The sequence below is a fragment of the Saccostrea cucullata genome, unplaced genomic scaffold (assembly GCF_032062105.1).
Source record: "Saccostrea cucullata isolate Sc308-1 unplaced genomic scaffold, CSIRO_AGI_Scuc_v1 ctg3211, whole genome shotgun sequence".
Classification (NCBI taxonomy): domain Eukaryota; kingdom Metazoa; phylum Mollusca; class Bivalvia; order Ostreida; family Ostreidae; genus Saccostrea; species Saccostrea cuccullata.
The window spans coordinates 23,301-43,292 of record NW_026933338.1 but is presented as its reverse complement, the minus strand read 5'-3'; the positions used below and the strand labels follow the sequence as shown (position 1 = coordinate 43,292).

At 38.2% G+C, this 19,992-nt stretch overlaps 1 pseudogene; it reads left to right on the top strand.

Moving 5' to 3' along the window:
- Window positions 1–2,288: 2,288 nt before the first annotated feature.
- On the top strand, window positions 2,289–7,136 carry LOC134238051 (uncharacterized; annotated as a pseudogene).
- The last annotated feature ends 12,856 nt before the right edge of the window (window positions 7,137–19,992 follow it).

The following is a 19,992-nucleotide window of genomic DNA, read 5'->3' as shown; positions in this document are numbered from 1 at the left end:
GATTGTTGAACCAATTTTAGTCAATTCTATGAGAAAAGAGGTCAGTAAATGTGTCCATTTTCAAAACCTGTAACTGCTATTCTATTTTATACGCAGAGCAAAACAAGGATCAATCTGGACTTTAATGTTGATGGGCAAATAGCTGAAAATTAAATTTTTTCAGCTATTTGCATGATTTGCCCATCAACATTAAAGTCCAGATTGATCCCTGTTTTGCTCTGCGTATAAAATAGAATAGCAGTTTACAGGTTTTGAAAATGGTTTTATTCTGTTATCTGTATATTAAAAACAGTTTAAGTAAATCATTATGGGAGTCGGCAAGATTCCACTTCCCCTCGAGGAAGACTATTTCCCTCAGCTCAAGGAAGACTATTTCTCTCAGGTGCACTTCAGGAAATATGTTACCTGAAGGCTTTGCAATTTACGAAATTTGAAACTTTCTAAAACAAATAATCGATAAAAAGCACAATTTTCTGCTTGTTTTTAACGTTGTTTACTATACTAGGACACCTATAGAGGACAAGATTTTTGTTAGACGCCCCTGAAGCGTCTATATTGTTACTGGTATAGTCTCAACGTGATAGAGTGTTTCAGCTCAATCTTCTTGTCAGTTGAGCATTTGAATACAATATAAAGGATACACGAGTTTTAACATTAGTAATACAAATATTTTCAAAGAACCTTATGATAATGGTATTAACATGTCGGGCTGTGAAGAAAGAGAAATATTATTAGAAGGCGGATAAGTGCGCTATTTGAAGTGAATAAATGATTATCGTCAACAGAAATTCGACATTTTGTAACTAACTTTTAAAAATTAAGTATTATTTAGAGAACGAGACGGGTGTTGTATCTAGATACAAGAGTGCGTAAGCACGAGTCTCCACCCCCAAATTTGTATCTACGATATAGAACCTGTCGAGTTCTCTAAATGATTTGTGACACGATCAATCAAAAATAGCTCCACCTACTTTATAACTTTGCAGCATCCTCCAGAGTTTCTGTAGATGAGGCCCCGACGGGGAGTACGCATCCACAGTATATATATTTCCACGGAAAACGCAAATTCGGTTAGATTAGTTTTGACAATTTAACGGGGTAGACGTAATCGAGTGATAGTCAGTCTTAATGGATAAAGTGGATGATTTAACCGTCATTGTTGTGATCTATATTGTAGTTGGAGATTTATGAGAATATATTTCAGGGGTCTTAAAATCCCGGTTTAACTATATCTACAAAAACAGACTGTCGTCAGCGAGAATCGAAGGATTTTAAAAAATAAAAACGCGTAGAAAATGGACTTGGATGATTTTGCACGAGGAGAGTAGATGTTTTCCGTTATTGCGAATTTTCCGTTTCGTTTAGATAGAAATTACGTGTAGAGGATGTTTTCCGTCACTGCGATTTCTCCTTTTAGTTTGGATCAAAATTACGTGTAGATTCTGTATGGAATAATTTTTTAAAAAGTGACTGAGAAATTTTGACGTTTTACATTCTCAGGAAAATACCGGGTATTTCTCCAAAATTTATTATAGGAAAACATCATGATCAGCATTTACCATTTGTATGTGCTTTTGCTCAATTGAAACAGATTTATTTTTAGACCATGCTGTATTTTAGATACAGAAGAGTTGGCAAATACAATACTGTATACAGGGTTAATACAGAACGGAAAGTAGCTCCGCCCACCACAGTCCCATTCTGTATTGCTAATACAGAACAGTAAACTTCAAAGAAAAACACCGCTATCGTGTCACAAATCTTAAAGAAGCAATGCCGGTGAAGTATTTTAAAATATATGAAAAAATAAATGCATGCAAAAAAAAAAAAAAAAAAAAAAAAAAAAAACAGTACCCGCTACTAGTCTCAATATTTTTTTTTTAAGAAAGGATTAAACACGGGCTATGGTAAAATAAAAATAATTGGAGAATGCGAATAACGGGCAAAGTGATTATAATGAACAGACATGTAACATTTTATATCAACTACTTATTGAAGTTTAGTGAAACAATGTCAAAGAAGTACGTAAAAATAAAAATAAAACACATACATGCAAAAAGGGCATTCCGACTGAAATAATTTATAGAAAAGGTTATGATATGCTTATCAGATTTTCTCCTTGTGACTTGTGACCTAGATAACGCATTTGAGGTGAGTACTTTTAACAAAGGTCTAGTCTTGAAACGCAGACGGTTTTATTCCTTATTATATTGGTCCAATTCCTCCATCTTCCTGTTAATGGTCATGGTGGGGAAACATTTAGTACCAATACAGTCTAGAAGGCGGTGATGGAGAAATTAAAGGAACTCCAGACGACCGTACACCTCCAAAGTGATCGCATTTGTCAGTTAGAGAAACAGAACAGAAACTTGGAAAAACGTATTGCTACCGATCTCCGCAGTAGAGAGAACAAGCAAGATGAACGGATTTCTATTCTAGAGAAGCAGTACTCGCGTTTAGAAGAACGTTTGGTAAAACAATCGAGGGACATTCTAGCTGATAAAAATTTGAAGAGGACCACAAAGAAAAAGATTTCCGTGTTACAGAGTAGACAGAATGTCCAAGAAAAACTTTATAGAGATCTAAAGAATCAACTACGAAATTTGATGCACTTGCAGGAGGAAAAGTCCTCTTTCCTTAAAACCTTCACACAAAACCAAGACAATTTGATTAGAAAAGGTGGGGTTTATAACAATACGAGGGTTGTCCGTAAAGTTCGTGGACAACATTGATAATTACGGACAAACATTAACAAAATATTTGAAACTATTATTTTCATTAAATTCATGTTTCATTTTATAGATATGCAAGTTTTCAACAAAAACAAAGCACAAGTAGTTATATTCTTATCAGATACAAAAAAGACACTCTCATACCCGGAGCACTAAAACGAAAATTCTTGACGTTACCCGACGTCAAAAGCTAAATACGAGCACATGTAACTTTTCTCAACATAGTCAGCGTTTAACTCAATAAATTTTTTATGTCGTTTTGACCAGTCATAAAAATATGCACAAAATGTTCGGGTTTCATTCTTAAAATAATATTTAACAATGCCTGTATCATATCCTGCAATCATCCAACCACTGTCCGTGTAAAGACGATTTCATTTACGGAAATACGGCATGATCACGTTACGAAATTCATATTTTACAGCACTGCAATCTCGGAATAATGGTTTTCCTTCACGCATGTCATCCTGTAAACTGTTCATTCTGTCTGAAAATATTATATGCCACTTAAATACTAGTGAAAGACTTCTTTAACTATGTTTTCCCGATTGTTTACAGAATGTATTGGCCTCTGTAGGTGTTTTTTCCGGTGTCAACGCAGAATTTTATCACTGTTCACTGCTCCACCTATTTCGAAAACGTCTCTTTTTTTGATCGTATCCGATCCTGTCTTAATAAGTTCTAACGCTGATTGCTCTACCATTTTGAGACTTTGAACGTTAAAATTTTGCAGGTTTGACCTGATAACTTCTGTCAACCTCATGATGTAAAATTTTTTCAGATTTCCCAAGAATTTTTGAAAATACAAATGAAATTTAAAAAGTGATAAATATATTTTTAATTAAAATTTTGCGGTGCTCCGGATCTCCATTCCAAGTCTAATTATGAAGCCATAATTATGATTAAACAATTGAAATTGATTAAATTTTTACATTATTCAATTCGCATTAAGTAAAGGATTAGAAATATGCCAATAATAAATATCAATGACACAACTTTTATCAAATTTTTGGCTTGTCCACGAACTTTACGGACAACCCTCGTACATCCTGGAAGATACATATCATATAAATATTTATTCATTAAAGAGATATTTGTTCTTTACTGCATTTTTACAGAGCGATTGCTTGCACCTGTGACAACTTCTGCAATACATGGCAATAGTGTCGCTTTTTATGCGTATTTATCGAAGGATATTCCATCTCCAAGCGCACATCATATCCTTACATTTGATAACGTAATCACCAATGCTGGAAATGCCTACCACCCACATGCTGGTACATTCATAGCCCCCACTCTGGTCTATACGTGTTTACATGGACTTTAAGAATATATGGAGGTTCACATCACTCAACAGAACTCTTGGTCAATAACAATGCCGTTGGGTCGACGTATCTTGATTCAGCTAACACTGTTAGTAGTGTCACCGGTACTGTTGTGGTGCATGTGGACCAGGGAGATGATGTTCTACTAAGAACTCTGGACTTGTATAACGGTGGTGATATTACAAGCAGACGCGAAGGAAGATCATCTTTTGCAGGGTGGGCTTTAGCTTAACAAATTCAAAGAAATAAATTTTACCTTATTTATTAGTAGAAGTTTCACGCTTCTTTAGTTTTGCGATAAAAAAAGATACCATAGGTAGTGTAACTCTTTTCTCTCACTCGGGGCTTGTATTTTGATTACATTGCTAAAGATTCATCATCATGCCTTCATTGTTGGGGTTATTTCTCTTGTAAATGAAGCTTTACAAATAACAGTTCAAGCGACATCCAAAATGAATAACTGTTAACACAATAGATATGGTGTACTGTAAATCACTTTTTATTCGCGAGAACTTTATTTTAGCGTAATAACGCGAGACAGTGTGCTCGCGAAAATTTAATTCTCGCGTATAATAGTATTCCTTAAGATAATATAGAGCAATAACCACAATAAGCGAAAATTTTGTCTCGTTAATCAAGAGTCAATGACTATCTCGCGAAAATAAGGCGTCGCGAAAATTTAGTGATCTACAGTATATTTTTAGTCTATAGTAACTCTGCCATCCATCACATTACCGGAATTCAGATACTTTTCACGCTATCACAATCGCCTGAAAATGTCTTATATGACTTTTGTACTTGGCATTCAAACAATATTATGTGCAATCGTTTTTTTCATTGCTATGCAGTGTTAAGCTGGGGGGAAATACAACCATAGTTATAAGTATTTTCAATAATTTTAATATATGAAAACTACTCCCAACAATGTAATGACAAATTCAAACATTGAATGTCCTCTAGACCAATACAAAAAAGTCAATACACGCATTAAATAAACTAAAATTACTATTGGTCAGTTTTTTAGCTCTACTGGTCAAAGACCAGAAGAGCTTTTGCGATAGAAAGGTGTCCGTCGTCCATCCGTCCGTCTGTCTGTCTGTAAACAGTTTTTCAAAATGCTTCTCTTCTACATGCAGTTTTGGTTTGATTTCAATATACGTTTGCACACAAGTAGTCTACACTAAGATACATAATTCTGTGTATCAGTTTTTGATTTCAATGAACGGTGTTGCTGTGGTCACTAAAATGGAAAGTCTGTGAAAATACTCTCAAAATTCTACTCCTCCAACAGTTTTGGTGTGATTCAAGTAAAACTTGGCACACAAGTAGCCTTTACTACAATACATATCAGTTTTTGATTTCGATGAATGATGTTGCTGTGATTACTAAAATTACTTAAGAAGTTTCAGGTCCAACTGCTACTTATCTCGTCCTTTGTTAAAAGTAGAAACGTGTTGAGCTAATGTCTCGACAGAGACCTCTGATCATTGCATGCTTCTGTGGGTTTGTTTTTTTTTTTAAATAAATGAATGCATCACCTAAATAGGGAATGTTTTGATAAACGTCTCTGAAGCGTCTATAGTTCTACTGGTATGATATCAAATCGTGAGACTGAGAGTACAGCTGTATACTCCCCTAGGCCTCATCTACAGAGAGACGGTTTGTGAGCAAACGAACTCTGGTGGAAGTTTGATCGTGAGAGTATGCTTAGTTTTGCTTTAAATACGCTATGCTTACCGAGAAGTATACAGATTGCATAGTGACTAGCTGGAAAACATAAACAGATAACCAGTATTTTAATAACTAACTACAATTAACCCCGGTATGTGAACAAATTTTTACAAAATAATTTCCGTAAATTTTAAAAGTAAAATAAATGCATGCAAGCAAACGAATATATGAATGACTTTCAAAAAGGGTTATGATTTGCTTATCAGTTTCTTTCCTTCTTGTGGTAAAAGTGTCCCTGATAACACATTTAATGATATGAGGTGAGCACTTTTAACACAAAGGACTAGACTTGAAATGCAGACGGGATTATTCTTTTTTATATTAGCCAAATTCCTCTATCTTCCTGTTAATGGCCATGTTGGGGAAACAACTGATACCAATACAGACTTGAAGGCGGTGATGGAGAAATTAGAGGAACTCCAGACGACCATACACCTCCAAAATGATCGCATTTCTCTGTTAGAGGAGAAGAACCGAAACCTGGAAAAACGTATAGCTACCGATCTCCACAACAGAGAAAACAAACAAGATGAACGGATTTCTATTCTAGAGAAGCAGTACTCCCGTTTAGAAGAACGTTTGGAAAAACAATCCAAGACCGTTTTAGCTGAGAAAAAACTAAAGGAGACTACTATGAAAAAGATGGCCATGTTTCTGAGTAGACAGAATGTACAAGAAAAACTCTACATGGGTTTAAAAAATCGAGTACAAAATTTGATACACTTGCAGGAAGAAAAGTTCTCTTTCCCTAAAGCACAACACCAAAAAAGTTTGATAAGGAAAGGTAGGTTTCTGCGTCCTTCATACCGTATCAGTTTCATTTTACATCTATTTCAATGTTATTTGCTCTTTATTAAATGCACTTTTCTTCTTCTTTTTTTTTTTTTGACAGAACGAGTGCTTGCTCCTGTTACGTATTCAGCATCACTTGGCAACGTTGTTGCTTTCTACGCGTATTTATCAAAGGATGTTCCATCTCCAAGTGCGCACCACATTCTTACATTTGATTACGTAATTACCAATGCTGGAAATGCCTATCATCCCCATTCTGGAACATTTATAGTACCACGATCTGGTTTTTACGTGTTTACTTGGACTATTAGAATGTATGGTACTTCACAACACCCAACAGAACTGTTGGTCAATAATTATTCTGTTGGGGCGATATACCTAAACTCTGGTAATGCTATAGACGGCTGTGTTACCGGTACTGTCGTGGTCCATGTTAACCAAGGAGATGATGTTTTACTCAGAACTTATGACTCATGGAATGGTGGTGATATAGTAAGCAGGCCTGAAGGAAGATCGTCTTTTGCAGGATGGGCTTTAGCTTAACGCTTCCAAATAAATAAATCTTTTACCTCTAATTTCAGTACAACGTTTCATGCTTCTTTAGTTTTGCATAAAAATATAAGCAGTGTGATTTTTTGCTTTCACTCAAGGCTTGTACAGTGTCACTTGTTAGATTATGAGGTATTTGATAGACGTTGGACCCAGAGTGATGAACACATGGAAGCTGAACACGTTTATTCTATTACATAACAGACTCGCACATAAAACAAAAGAAATTATCTGATTGGCTAATAATTATACAGCATCAACTGGTTTTACTAATAAACGAAAGTCAGTAAAAAGGTCAAACTAATAACAGGAATATAACATCCTCCTCATTTTACAAAAAAAAAAAAATGAAACTGTCATTGAGATGTAAACATAATAAAGCTTATACAAAACTGTTCATTTCTTAACATCAATCTGAAAATCCTTAAGATGCAAAGGTAGGTTAACTGTCCTGCCAGATCGCGTTTTCACTGCTGAATCAGCCTTCGGAGCTGATGTGGTAATACGAGCATCAGGTAAGTTTGGCATCGGTGCCGGAGGTACAGTGATATGTGGTTGCACAGGCTGTGGGCTGATCTTAACCGGTGATTTGGGTTTAGTCGGTGTTTTTGAAGTAGGTACTACAGATGGTGCATGCACAGGTGTGTTAGGTGAAAAGGTTATCACTGGAGGTTCATTGGTAGCCTTAAGGTGTACTCGATTGCGTCGGTATATGCGGTCTCCAGAACTGACTTCATAGGAGCGATCATCTAGACGACGGATGACTTGACCTTTAGCCCAAGGGGCTTTACGGTTGACGAATGGTTGAAGACGAACCACATCACCTTCCTCGAGAGGCTTGAGGGTCTTTGATTTTCTGTCAAAATAGCTTTTCTGTGTTTCCTGTCGCTGCAGGATCTTACGGTGAATATCGTCAGTCGGTATGCCTTCTGGTCGGAGTAGGGTGGTTGTCATTGGTAAAAGCGTACGTGTACGGCGACCAAGAGAGCGCTGTACAGGGCTTGTGTTCTGTCCTTGGGTCGGTGTGTTCCTGAGATCAAGTAGTGCCAGATACACATCCCTTCCGGACGCCAGAGCTTTTTTGATGATAGTCTTTGCTGTTTTTACTGCAGCCTCAGCTTTTCCGTTGGCTTGAGAATTTCCAGGACTACTGGACTGATGTCTGAAGTCATATTCTTCTGCAAAATTCAGAAACTCGAGACATGAGAATTGGGGACCGTTGTCCGAGATGACAATCTCAGGTAGTCCGTATCGAGCAAAATGATACTTCATTCTCTGGATGACATTGATTGCAAGTGTTTGGCGCAGTTCATCAACCTCAAAGTATCCAGAGAAGTAGTCAACGAGAATGAGATAGTTGATGTTGTTGAGCGTGAAAAGGTCAACACCAACCTTAGACCATGGTCGGTCTGGAACATCGTGGGGCGAGAGTTGCATCTTGGTATTTGCCACTTCCATGCTGCGGCATGTCTCACACTGTGAAATGAATTCCATTATGTCGTTACTCATGTTCGGCCAGTAGAGACATTCAGCTTCTCGTCGACGGGTGCCAGTGATACCTAGATGAGAGCTATGGAGTCTTTCTAGCATACTTTTACGGAGAGTCTGAGGAACTACGATCCTGTCTCCACGTAGAATGATACCATCCGTAAATGAAAGTTCACTTCTGTAGGATGCATAACGCCCTACCACTGGAGGTAGTTCAGTTAAGAGGTCAGGCCAACCTTCCAGAATAGTTTTGCGAAGAGCCTGTAGGGTCTCATCCTTAGCAGTGTGGCGTTGTATCTCTTTGATACGCTCAGGGGAGATGGAGATATGTTGAATAACATTGATGTCAATTATGTCATCCTGTTTGCCCATTCCTGTGTCAGACGGGTACGCACGTGACAGTGTGTCCGCTATGTGCATTTCCTTGCCCCTGTGGTACTTAACAGTTATGTCATACTTCTGGAGTCGGAGTTTCATTGCTTGTAGGCGTTTTGGAGCTTTCCAGAGAGAGCCTGGGATGATAGTCTCTAGAGGTTTGTGGTCAGACTGTACCACCACATGTCGAGCAAATGTGTAATGATGAAACTTCTCCAATGCAAAAACTATGGCCAGAAGTTCCTTCTCGATCTGAGCATAGTTCGCCTCAGTTTCAGTGAGTGCTCGGCTAGCATATGTTATTGGCTTTCCTTCCTGTAGAAGGGCTGCTCCTAAGCCTCTTTGGGACGCATCACACTGTATGGTAAGTGGTTTCTTATCATCGTAGTATTGGAGATGATTTTCAGAGGATAGTATTTCTTTCACTTTGTTGAAAGCCTTGCGTTGCGGTTCATCCCATCTGAACTCAATGTGCTTCCGTTTGAGCATGTTTATCGGTTCCATTATTGTAGCTAATGATGGAATGAAGTCTGATAGGAAGTTCACTGTTCCACATAGTCTGTGAACACCATGTAGGTTTGTTGGTGCTGGCATGTTGCGAATGGCACCCACCTTATCTGGGTCTGGTAGCACTCCTTTGTCAGTTACAAGGTGACCCATGAATCCTACCTGGGAGAGTCTCAGCCGCATTTTCTTCGGATTGAGTCGGATACCAACTGCTTGGCATCGCTGGAGAAATGCAACTAACTTTCCATCATGGTCTCTCATGGCCTCTTCCTTGGTCTCACCAACACCATAGAGTAATACATCATCTGCGATATTCAGAATCCCTCTCAAGTCACCTATAGCCTGATATAGACGTCGCTGGAACATCTCTGAGGAAACACTGGTACCGAATGGGAGTCGTAACCAACGGTACCTTCCGAATGGTGTGTCAAATGTAGTCATGTGACTACTTTCATCATCCAGCCTTACGTGCCAGTAGCCATGACGGAGATCAAACGTTGAGAACACCTTTGCATGTGCCAGGTCTGGTAGCATCTCACGGAGTACTGGAAGATGAAAATGTTCACGTTTTAGTGCTTTGTTGAGATGCTCCGGGTCTAAACATAGTCGGAGTTCACCGTTTCTCTTAGTGGTACATACAAGGTGACTGAGCCAATCGGTGGGCTTGCTAACGGGAGCTATGATGGCCTTCTCTGTCAAATCATCTAGTGCTTCCTTTAGTTTTGGTTTCATGTGGACTGCAACTTTTCGGACTGGCGATATAACTGGTGAGACTGAGGGGTCAACCTCAAAATGTGCTACTCCAGGGAGTTGTCCTATTTTGTCCTCAAATACATCCTTGTACGCAACAGTCGGACAGACGGAGTACACAGAGTTCACTCGCTTGAACTTGTCCTGATTAATGGTAATGAGTCCCATTTGAGTACATGCATTGAGTCCGAGGAGTGGAGTTAAGTCCTCATTGACAACTACGAACTTGACTTTGTACTTGGTCCTGTTCTTGTGATTGACTAATTTCAGAATACACTCCCCATGAGGTTCCATACGCGAGCCATTCCACATCACTAGAGTACTGGTCGATGGAGTAATAGTAGTGTCACCAATCCATTTCTTTCCAATAAGATTGTTAGAGGCACCGGTGTCTATCTGAAATGCTATTGGTTGATCGTTAACCATGAGTTCCGCACAGAGACGTCCAGATACACCTGCAATGTTAGTACTGACTTGTCTAATCAAGTACTCAGGCTCCGCATAATAGTCATTGCCCTCTTCTACACTGTGAACACGAGTATTAACACCTTGCTTACAGTACTTAGCAAAATGGTTTTTTCCTTTGCACTTCTTACAAGTCTTTCCGTATGCCGGACATGCTTCTTTTTTCCATGCATGTGCGCCACCACAATACTTGCAATGGTTTATTTGTCTCTGAGTCTGTCCTTTGTGTGGTCTCTGTTGTGGAAGGGGTCCTCTCTGGGGCCGCTGAGAATGTTTAGAGTCACATGGAGTTTTTACACTATGAACAGAATCCTTCTTTGTGTCTGTTGATTTGCCTATTTCGGATGCTTGCTGTGTAGCTGACTCGTCAGCCTTACAAATGTTTATGGCTTTTGCCAGGTTGAGTTGTGATTCCGCAAGGAGTTTGCGTCTTGTGTGTTCCTTGTTAACACCACACACTATTTTGTCACGGAGTAAAGAGTCCTCGAGTGCACCAAAATTACAAGACTTGGAGAGTACACGGATTGCTCCGAGAAATGTATCAAAAGTTTCCCCTTTTTCTGAGAGCGAATGTTAAATTTGTACCTTTCATAAGTTTCATTTGTAGTCCCAATGAAGTGAGTTTCAAGCACTTTGAGAATACGGTCAGCATCTTTGCGGTGAGCTGGGTCCTCAAATGGAAGCGTTTCCAGTAGTTCTAGGACTTCTGCGGTCAAATATGACTGGAGAATGGAAGCTCGGATTGTCGCATCCTGTTCCTTGACACGAGCGCCGACTTCGTACACTTTCCACCCGCGCTCAAAACGGCGGAAGTTTAGAGCTGCATCACCTTCTAGAGAGAGTTTTCCTGGTCCCGGAACACTTTGATATATAGTTGGTGGATCACCCATATTGAATAGATATCTGAGGAAAGGTAATACTTCGGAGTTCTCAAATGTCATTCAAAAAGAGCTGATGCACTCAGTGACCTCATGTGTCGATCGAGTTGACAGTGTTCTGGTTCCCGAAATAATGAGAAAAAAATGCACAAAATAGTCACAACTTACGGTTGACGCACCGTTTAGTTCATTATTCACAGGTTTACCGCTGCCACCATGTTAGATTATGAGGTATTTGATAGACGTTGGACCCAGAGTGATGAACACATGGAAGCTGAACACGTTTATTCTATTACATAACAGACTCGCACATAAAACAAAAGAAATTATCTGATTGGCTAATAATTATACAGCATCAACTGGTTTTACTAATAAACGAAAGTCAGTAAAAAGGTCAAACTAATAACAGGAATATAACATCACTCATTCATCATTCTTCCTTCAAATTTTATTTATTTGATTAATAATGATTTTCCAAAAGAAATATGAATTACAATTAAAATTTCTTCAATTACAAAAGGAGGTGGATGAACAATGTAGGTAAAATGCCTATATAATGCAACAAATTATATGAAGATGAAATATTAAAACTCACATGTATATCAAAATTTTCTTTCATACTTTATCTAACTTTAAAGAAAACTTTATGCAAAATCTCTACAATTTGCAAAAATCTCATAAGATTCATATTATTAGCCTATAGAATAGCATATACACGTGCACACAATAAAGAGGACAAAAAGGATATTTTTTGTCTAAAATAACAAGAGCTTTCTGTGAGTTGGTCTTCACTCCGAGTTTTAGTTTTACAATTTTAGTTTTGAGCTGAAGAGAGCTTTTCTGAACACTCTTTGTCCGTCGTCCGTCCGTCTTTAAATTTTTCACATTTTCACCTTCTTCTCAAGAACCACTGGACCGTTTTTAACCAAATTTTGTACAGAGCACCTTTAGGTAAAGGGGTGTTTAAAATATTAAAATAAAGGACTAAGCTTCCTTCCAAGAGGAGATAATCAAGAAAATAAAAAAAAAGGTTGGGTCATTAAAAAATCAATCTTCTTCTCAAGAACCACTGGGCCAGAAAAGCTGAAACTTATGTGGAAGCATCTTGGGGGATTATAGATTCTAAGTTGTTCCAATCATGACCCCGGGGGTTGGCGGGGCACAATAGAGAATAAACTTTTACATAGAAATATTTAGGGAAAACGTTTGAAAAAGAAACTTATGTGGAAGCATCTTGGGGTAGCGTAGATTCTAAATTGTTCAAATCATGACCCCTGGGGTTTGGGCAAGGTCAAAATAGGCATTACAAATTGGGAAATCTGTTTAAAAAACAAAATGGCCAAATTTACTCAGGTGAGCGATATGGGCCTCAAAAAAGATATAGAAAGAGCTTAATTTCTCATTTTTGGAATGACCTTGATCACTTTAGAGGGGTACGGTCGTCTGGAGTTCCTCTAATTTCTCTATTTTCGCCTTCAAGTCTGTATTGGAACTAATTGTTTCCGCAACATGACCTTTAACCGAAAGATGGAAAAAATTGGAGCAAAATACGTAATAAGAAATAATCCCGTCTGCATTTCAAGTCTAGTCCTTTGTGTTAAAAGTGAAGGTAGAAGTGTCGTGGATAACACATTTAATGATATGAGGTGAACATTTTGTTCACATTTCTCAGTTACAGGAGCAGAACAGAAACTTGGAAAAACGTAAAGCCACCGAGAAAACAAACAAGATGAACGGATTTCTATTCTAGAGAAGCGGTACTCCCGTTTAGAAGAACGTTTGGAAACACAACCCAAGGACATTTCAGCTGAGAAAAAACTGAAGAGGACCACTATGAAGAAGATGTCCATGTTACTGAGTAGACAGAATGTCCAAGAAAAACTTTGCAAAGGTTTAAAAAGTCGACTACAAAATTTGATACACTTGCAGGAGGAAAATACCTCTTTTACTAAAGCCTTCCCAGAAAACAAAGTTTGATAAGAAAAGGTAATGGTCTGTAAGCTTCATCAGCTGTTCATATCATGTTCATCCTAATTATTGCAATGATATTTGCTCAGTATTACAATGCATGTGCATGTTTAGCTCACCTCGACGAAGTCGAGATGAGCTTATTCATACCGCCGGCGTTGGCGCCGGCGTCTCAGGTTAAAGTTTTAAGAGCAAGTCACAAGTAATTATAAGCCCTACCTGGACCACACTTGCATGGATGATAGATCTATTAATGGTCACTACCAGACTTGCTTCGGATGCTGGATCTGACCTACATTTTCCAGTTGAGTGACCAACTGGTTGCAGTTTTCGGAACAGGTCCATTTCGAAATAATTATAAGCCCTACCCGAACCAAACGTGCATGGATGATGCATATAGGGATGGGCCCTACCAGCCTTGCTTCGGATGCTGGATCTGACCGACATTATCCAGTTGTGTGACCAAGTTCAAGTTTTTGTAGTAGGTCCATTCCGAAGTAATTATAAGCCCTATCTGAACTAATCTTGCATGGTTGATGCATACAGGGATGGACATGATCAGTCTTGCTTCGGATGCTGGATCTGACCGACATTTTTTAGTTGAGTGACCAAGTTAAATTTTTTGGAGCAGGTCCATTTTCAAGTAACTATAAGCCTTACAGGACCAATCTTGCATTGATGATGCATCTGAGGATGGACACTACTAACTTTGGACGCTGGATTGGCCTACATTTGCAGATGAGTAACCAGTATTATGTTTTTGGAGAAGCTCTTTAATTTTATGGCCTTTTATGACTTAACTTGCATGGATGATACATCTAAGCGAGGAACATTAACAATTGAGACTTGCATCGGATGCTGGATCTGATCTACATTTTCCAAATGAGTGACCAGGTTAATTGTTTTAGAACAGATCTATCCCCAGTGAACATTAAGATCTAGTTAAACAGAACATGCGTGAATATTGTTGTCAAGATAAATACCATCTATAAAGAAAATATGATGTAAGATTTGCGTTGCTTAATCAGATAACATTCGTCGAGGTGAGCTTAGTAATCTTCGATTACCTATGTTTTTTCAGAGCGATTGCTTGCTCCTGTGACAACTTCAGCATCACATGGCAACATTGTTGCTTTCTATGTGTATTTATCAAAAGATGTTCCATCTCCAAGCGCACACCGTATCCTCACATTTGATACAATAATCACAAATACTGGAAATGCCTACCGTCCCCATTATGGAACATTCATAGCCCCTCGATCTGGTCTTTACGTGTTTACATGGACTATTGGAATGGCTGGATTATCAGATCACACAACAGAACTGTTGGTCAATAACAATTTTGTTGGTTCGACATATCTAAACTCAGGTAATACTATTGATGGCAGTGTTACCGGTACTGTCGTGGTGCATGTTGACCAGGGAGACGATGTGCTTTTGAGAACTGGTGGAACATACAACGGTGGAAACATTATAAGTAACCCTGTTGGAAAATAATCGTTTGCAGGGTGGTTTTTAGGTTAAAGTCCACTTTGTTAAAACTCTGTTGAATGCTTAATTAAACTGTTCCTTATTTCGAAAATTATTGTTTAATCTTCCTCATTCTGTTGATAATTTCAAGTATACAGTTTCTTGAACCTAAGCTCCAGATTTTGATCTTTAAGCATGTGCCATCGTATTATTACTCGAATAAGATGAGAACTGATTGGAATTGTTCAAATTGTGTTTGTAATTAGTTGTGCAGTTTTTAGCTCACCTGAGCCAAAGGCTCAAGTGAGCTTTTCTGATCAAAATTTGTCCGTTGTCTGTCGTCGTTGTCGTTGTCGTCGATGTCGTTGTAAACTTTTCACATTTTCATCTTCTTCTCAAGAACCACTGGGCCAGCAAAGATGAAACTCATGTGGAATCATCCTCGGGTAGTGTACATTCAAATCTATTCAAATCATGACCCCCGAGGGTAGGGTGGGGCCAAAATGGCCGATCAAAGTTTTACATAGGAATATATAGGAAAAAAACTTTAAAAGTCTTCTCCTCAAGAACCACTTGACCAGGAAAGATAAAACTCATATGGAATCATCCTCAGGTAGTGTAGATTCAAGTTTGTTCAAATCATGACCCCCAGGGTTAGGGTGGGGCCAAAATGGCCGATCAAAGTTTTACATAGGAATATATAGGAAAAATCTTCTTCTCAAGAACCATTGAGACAGGAAAGATGAAACTCTTGTGGAATCATCCCCAGGTAGCGTAGATTCAAGTTTCTTCAAATCATGACCCCCGGGGGTAGGATTGGGCCAAATGGCCGATAAAAGTTTTAAATAGGAATATATAGGGAAATCTTTTAAAATCTTCTTTTCAAGTACTTCAAAGCCATGCCTAGTGATATTCATAGGGAATCATCCTCAGGTATTGTAGATTCTAGTTTGTTTAAATCATGACCCCCTGGGGGGTTAGAATTCAAGCCCCCCCCCCCCCCCGAAAACTTTCACTTCTGATCTGATGTCTGATTTTTTCCTAGCTAATTGCTCAGGTGAGCGATGTGGCCCCTGAGCCTCTTGTTTTTTTTATTTTGGCTCTTACATAGCAGTCCCTTGGTTTCCGCCAAGATAGCGACCTTTTCTTGCCAAAATTGTCGCCTTTGTGTCTCCGACCAATATGACTGCTATTCCATTTTCGTCCAAAATGACCCGCTTTCCACTTCCAGCCAAAATTACAGTCCTTTCGTCCATAACGGCGACTACCGGGGTATTTCGATTTAAGCTAAACAAAGGATACATCACCAGGGTTTTGGACTGCCGCCCGACGGCAGATGGGTTTAATTTACTTCTTTGTTACATTTTTATTGATTTATTCATCTATTAATTTATTTCGTTCTCCAATATCATTTAATCACATAACTAACATAGGCTGGCGTAGCTGCACAACCAAGACTCCTTCTCGCCCAAGGCTGGTTATTGTATCAATGGATTTAAGTAGCCCTCCCAAGACCGGTAACATTTTAGAAACTGGACAAAAGCCCGCGGATATAGGACCCTGAGAAAAGATAGTGAAACAAGAGGCCCATGGGCCTTATAGGTCACCTGAGAATCATGCAACAACTTTCAAATGATATAATTTGGTTCATGTTTTAAGGTAGATGCTATGGCATTCACACTTTTGAAAGTGGCTGGCACCATTGCTAATCATAACTATGAACTTAGCAAATGCTTAGTTTGGTTACTTAGCCTCCTTAATGCCCATAGGCAGAGTAGGGGAACAAAAAAATACATATCAACTAATCAGTAATATTCAGCAAAAATCAGAAGTGCCCCTACCACACATGAACCCCTGACCCTAGGTCCACACATTGCACAATTTTTGAAAAGGCACACTTGTTTATCAAAAATGTTTGATAAATACCAAGGATCAGATTTCAAACAATTCATTTTCTGTGTATAAGTAGAGCCCCCTCCCCCCTATGGTATCCCTGACGCAGGGGCCTAGAAATTCACAATTCTGGAAGAAAAACCCTTGCACATCATAACTATATAGGTAGTTCATCTACTTATTACCCATGGCCAGGAGCAGAGAAGAATTTCACAATTTTGGTAGAGGACTCAATGCTGATAACAATCATGCCAACAGTTTGACTGCTTGATGTCCAGGAGTAAAGAGGAAGATTTTTAATGATTGCACTTATTTTAGTGGTTTTGACCCCACTCCAGGCCCCAGGGGGCAGGGACCATGAAATTCACAATTTTTGTTCCCCTTCACCCATGGATGCTATATGCCAAAATTGGTTGAAATTGGTAGGGCGGTTGAAGAGAAGATGCTGAGAATTTTCAAATGTTAACGCACAACACATGACACACAACGCAAAACGCACAACTATGGTCGATAACAGATAGCAATAGGTCACCTGCGTTTACTCGGGTGACCTAAAAATATTAGAGAAGGCGGACAAGGGCAAATTTCCAATGCCTAAATGATTATCCTTAATAGATAAATGTATTTAACATTTTATAACTGATTACATGATAAATTTTAATGATTTAATGTCAAAGCAAAGAAGTATTCAAAATTAAAATGAAATACATATATGCAAAGAAGCATTCTGACTAAAATAATTAATAGAAAAGAAAAGCTAATAATTTGCTTATCAGTTCTTTTCCTTGTGGTTAAAGTCACCTTGATAAAACATGAAGTGAGCACTATAACAAAGGACTAGCCTTGAAATGCAGACGGGTTGATTCCTTATCTTATTGATCCAATTCTTCTATGTTAAAGGCCATGTCATGGGAAACACTTGGTACCGATATAGATTTGAAGGCGGTGACAGAGAAATTAGAGGAACTCCAGACGACCGTACAAGTGATCGCATTTCTCAGTTAGAGAAGAAGAACATAAACCTTGAAAAACTTATAACAGCGACCTCCACAACAGAGAGAACAAGCAAGATGAACGGAAAAAAAGATATCCGTGTTACTGAGTAGACAGAATATCCAAGAAAAACAATACAGAGATCTAAAGAATCGACTTTGGACTTTAGAGAAGAAGCTGAAAATGTTCAAATGTTAACGCACGACGAACGACGACGGACGAAAACGGATAGCAATAGGTCATCTGAGTTTACTCAGGTGACTTAAAAACATACTAAATGGGCAGATTCTAATTAAATACTTGTACACATATTATTACATTTTTATTCCTGTAAATACCTGGTGTAAATTTGAGCACCCACCCCGGCTACTGCAGAACAAGCAAGACAGGTCTCATCGTGGTTGTAACTTACTGAGTACTACCCGAACACGAGCACTCAGGTAGATAAAATTGCTAATAGAGAGGATCTCAACAGGAAAAAGACCTAAATATATTATCACAGAATAAGGATATCTTAAGGAATAAATTAACTTTGTTAAATTATCATTAACAGATATTTAACATTTTTTTAACAACTACCTAATTAATTTTAGTAAAGCAATATTAAAGTAGTATTTTAAATTAACAATAAAGCACATGCATATACAAAAGTCTTTCTGACTGAAATACAATGTCCATGTAATTTGTAGAAAATTATCAAATATTTTCCTTGTGGTTAAAGTCACATAGATAACCTAAATAAGGACAGCACTATTAACAGAAAGAACTAAACTTGAAATGCATACGGGATTATTTCTTTTCATATTGATCAAATTTCTCTATCTCACTGTTAATGGTCATGATAGGGAAACACTTGCCACTAATACAGATTTGAAGGCGGTGATGGAGAAATTAGAGGAACTTCAGACGACCGTACACCTCCAAAGTGATCGTATTTCTCAGTTAGAGAATCAGAACAGAAACTTGGGAAAACGTATTGCTACCGATCTCCCCAGTAGAGAGAACCAGTAAGATGAACGTATTTCCATTCTAGAGAAACAGTACCTGTGTTTAGAGGAACGTTTGTTAAAACAATCCAAGGACATTTTATCTGAAAAGGAACTGAAGGAAGCCACTACAAAAAGGGTTTCCAAGTTACTGAGTAGACAGAATGTCCACGAAAAACTGTACAGAGGTGTAAAGAATCGACTTCGAAATTTGATGCACAACTTGCAGGAGGAAAATTCCCCTTTTATAAAGCCTTCACACAAAACAAAGAGAGTATGATAAGAAAAGGTAATTTAAGGTTAATGACAATACATCATGCAAGCTTCATATCATAAAATTTATTCATTAGAATGATATTTGCTCTTTACTGCACTTTTTTACAGTGCAATTGCTTGCTCCTGTGACAACTCCAGCATCACACGGCAACATTGTTGCTTTCTATGCTTGTTCCATCTCCAAGCGCGCACTTCATCCTTACATTTGATAACGTAATCACGAACGCCGGAAATGCCTATCATTCCCATACGGGTACCTTCATAGCGCCACGATCTGGTCTTTACGTCTTCACATGGACCATAAGAATGCATGGATTATCACATCATACAACAGAATTGTTGGTCAATAACAATATCGCTGGGTCGACATATCTGGATTCAGCTAATACTATAGATGGCAGTGTTAGCGGTACTGTGGTGGTGCATGTTAACCAAAGGAGACGACGTTTTTCTTAGAACTGGTGGAGTATACAACTATGGTCACATTTTCAGTGACTCTTATGGAAAATCATCATTTGCAGGGTGGATTTTAGGTTGAAGTCTTCTTTTAAAAACTTGAAGACTTGATTTGTTTCTTTTTCGAAAATTAAATGTTTTAAATGTTGCATGATTATTTAATTTAAGATTTTGAGTACCTCTTTTAACTTTAAATTTAGATTTTCATCTTTAATCATACACTATCTATCTCAGTCGCATCACAGCCCTGTTTTTCCTGAGTGAAAATCAATCTCAATTCACCTCAAAATCTTTTTCTTCACATGTACATATCTCTATCAAATTCACTGTCTTAATTGCTGAATACATCATACAGGTT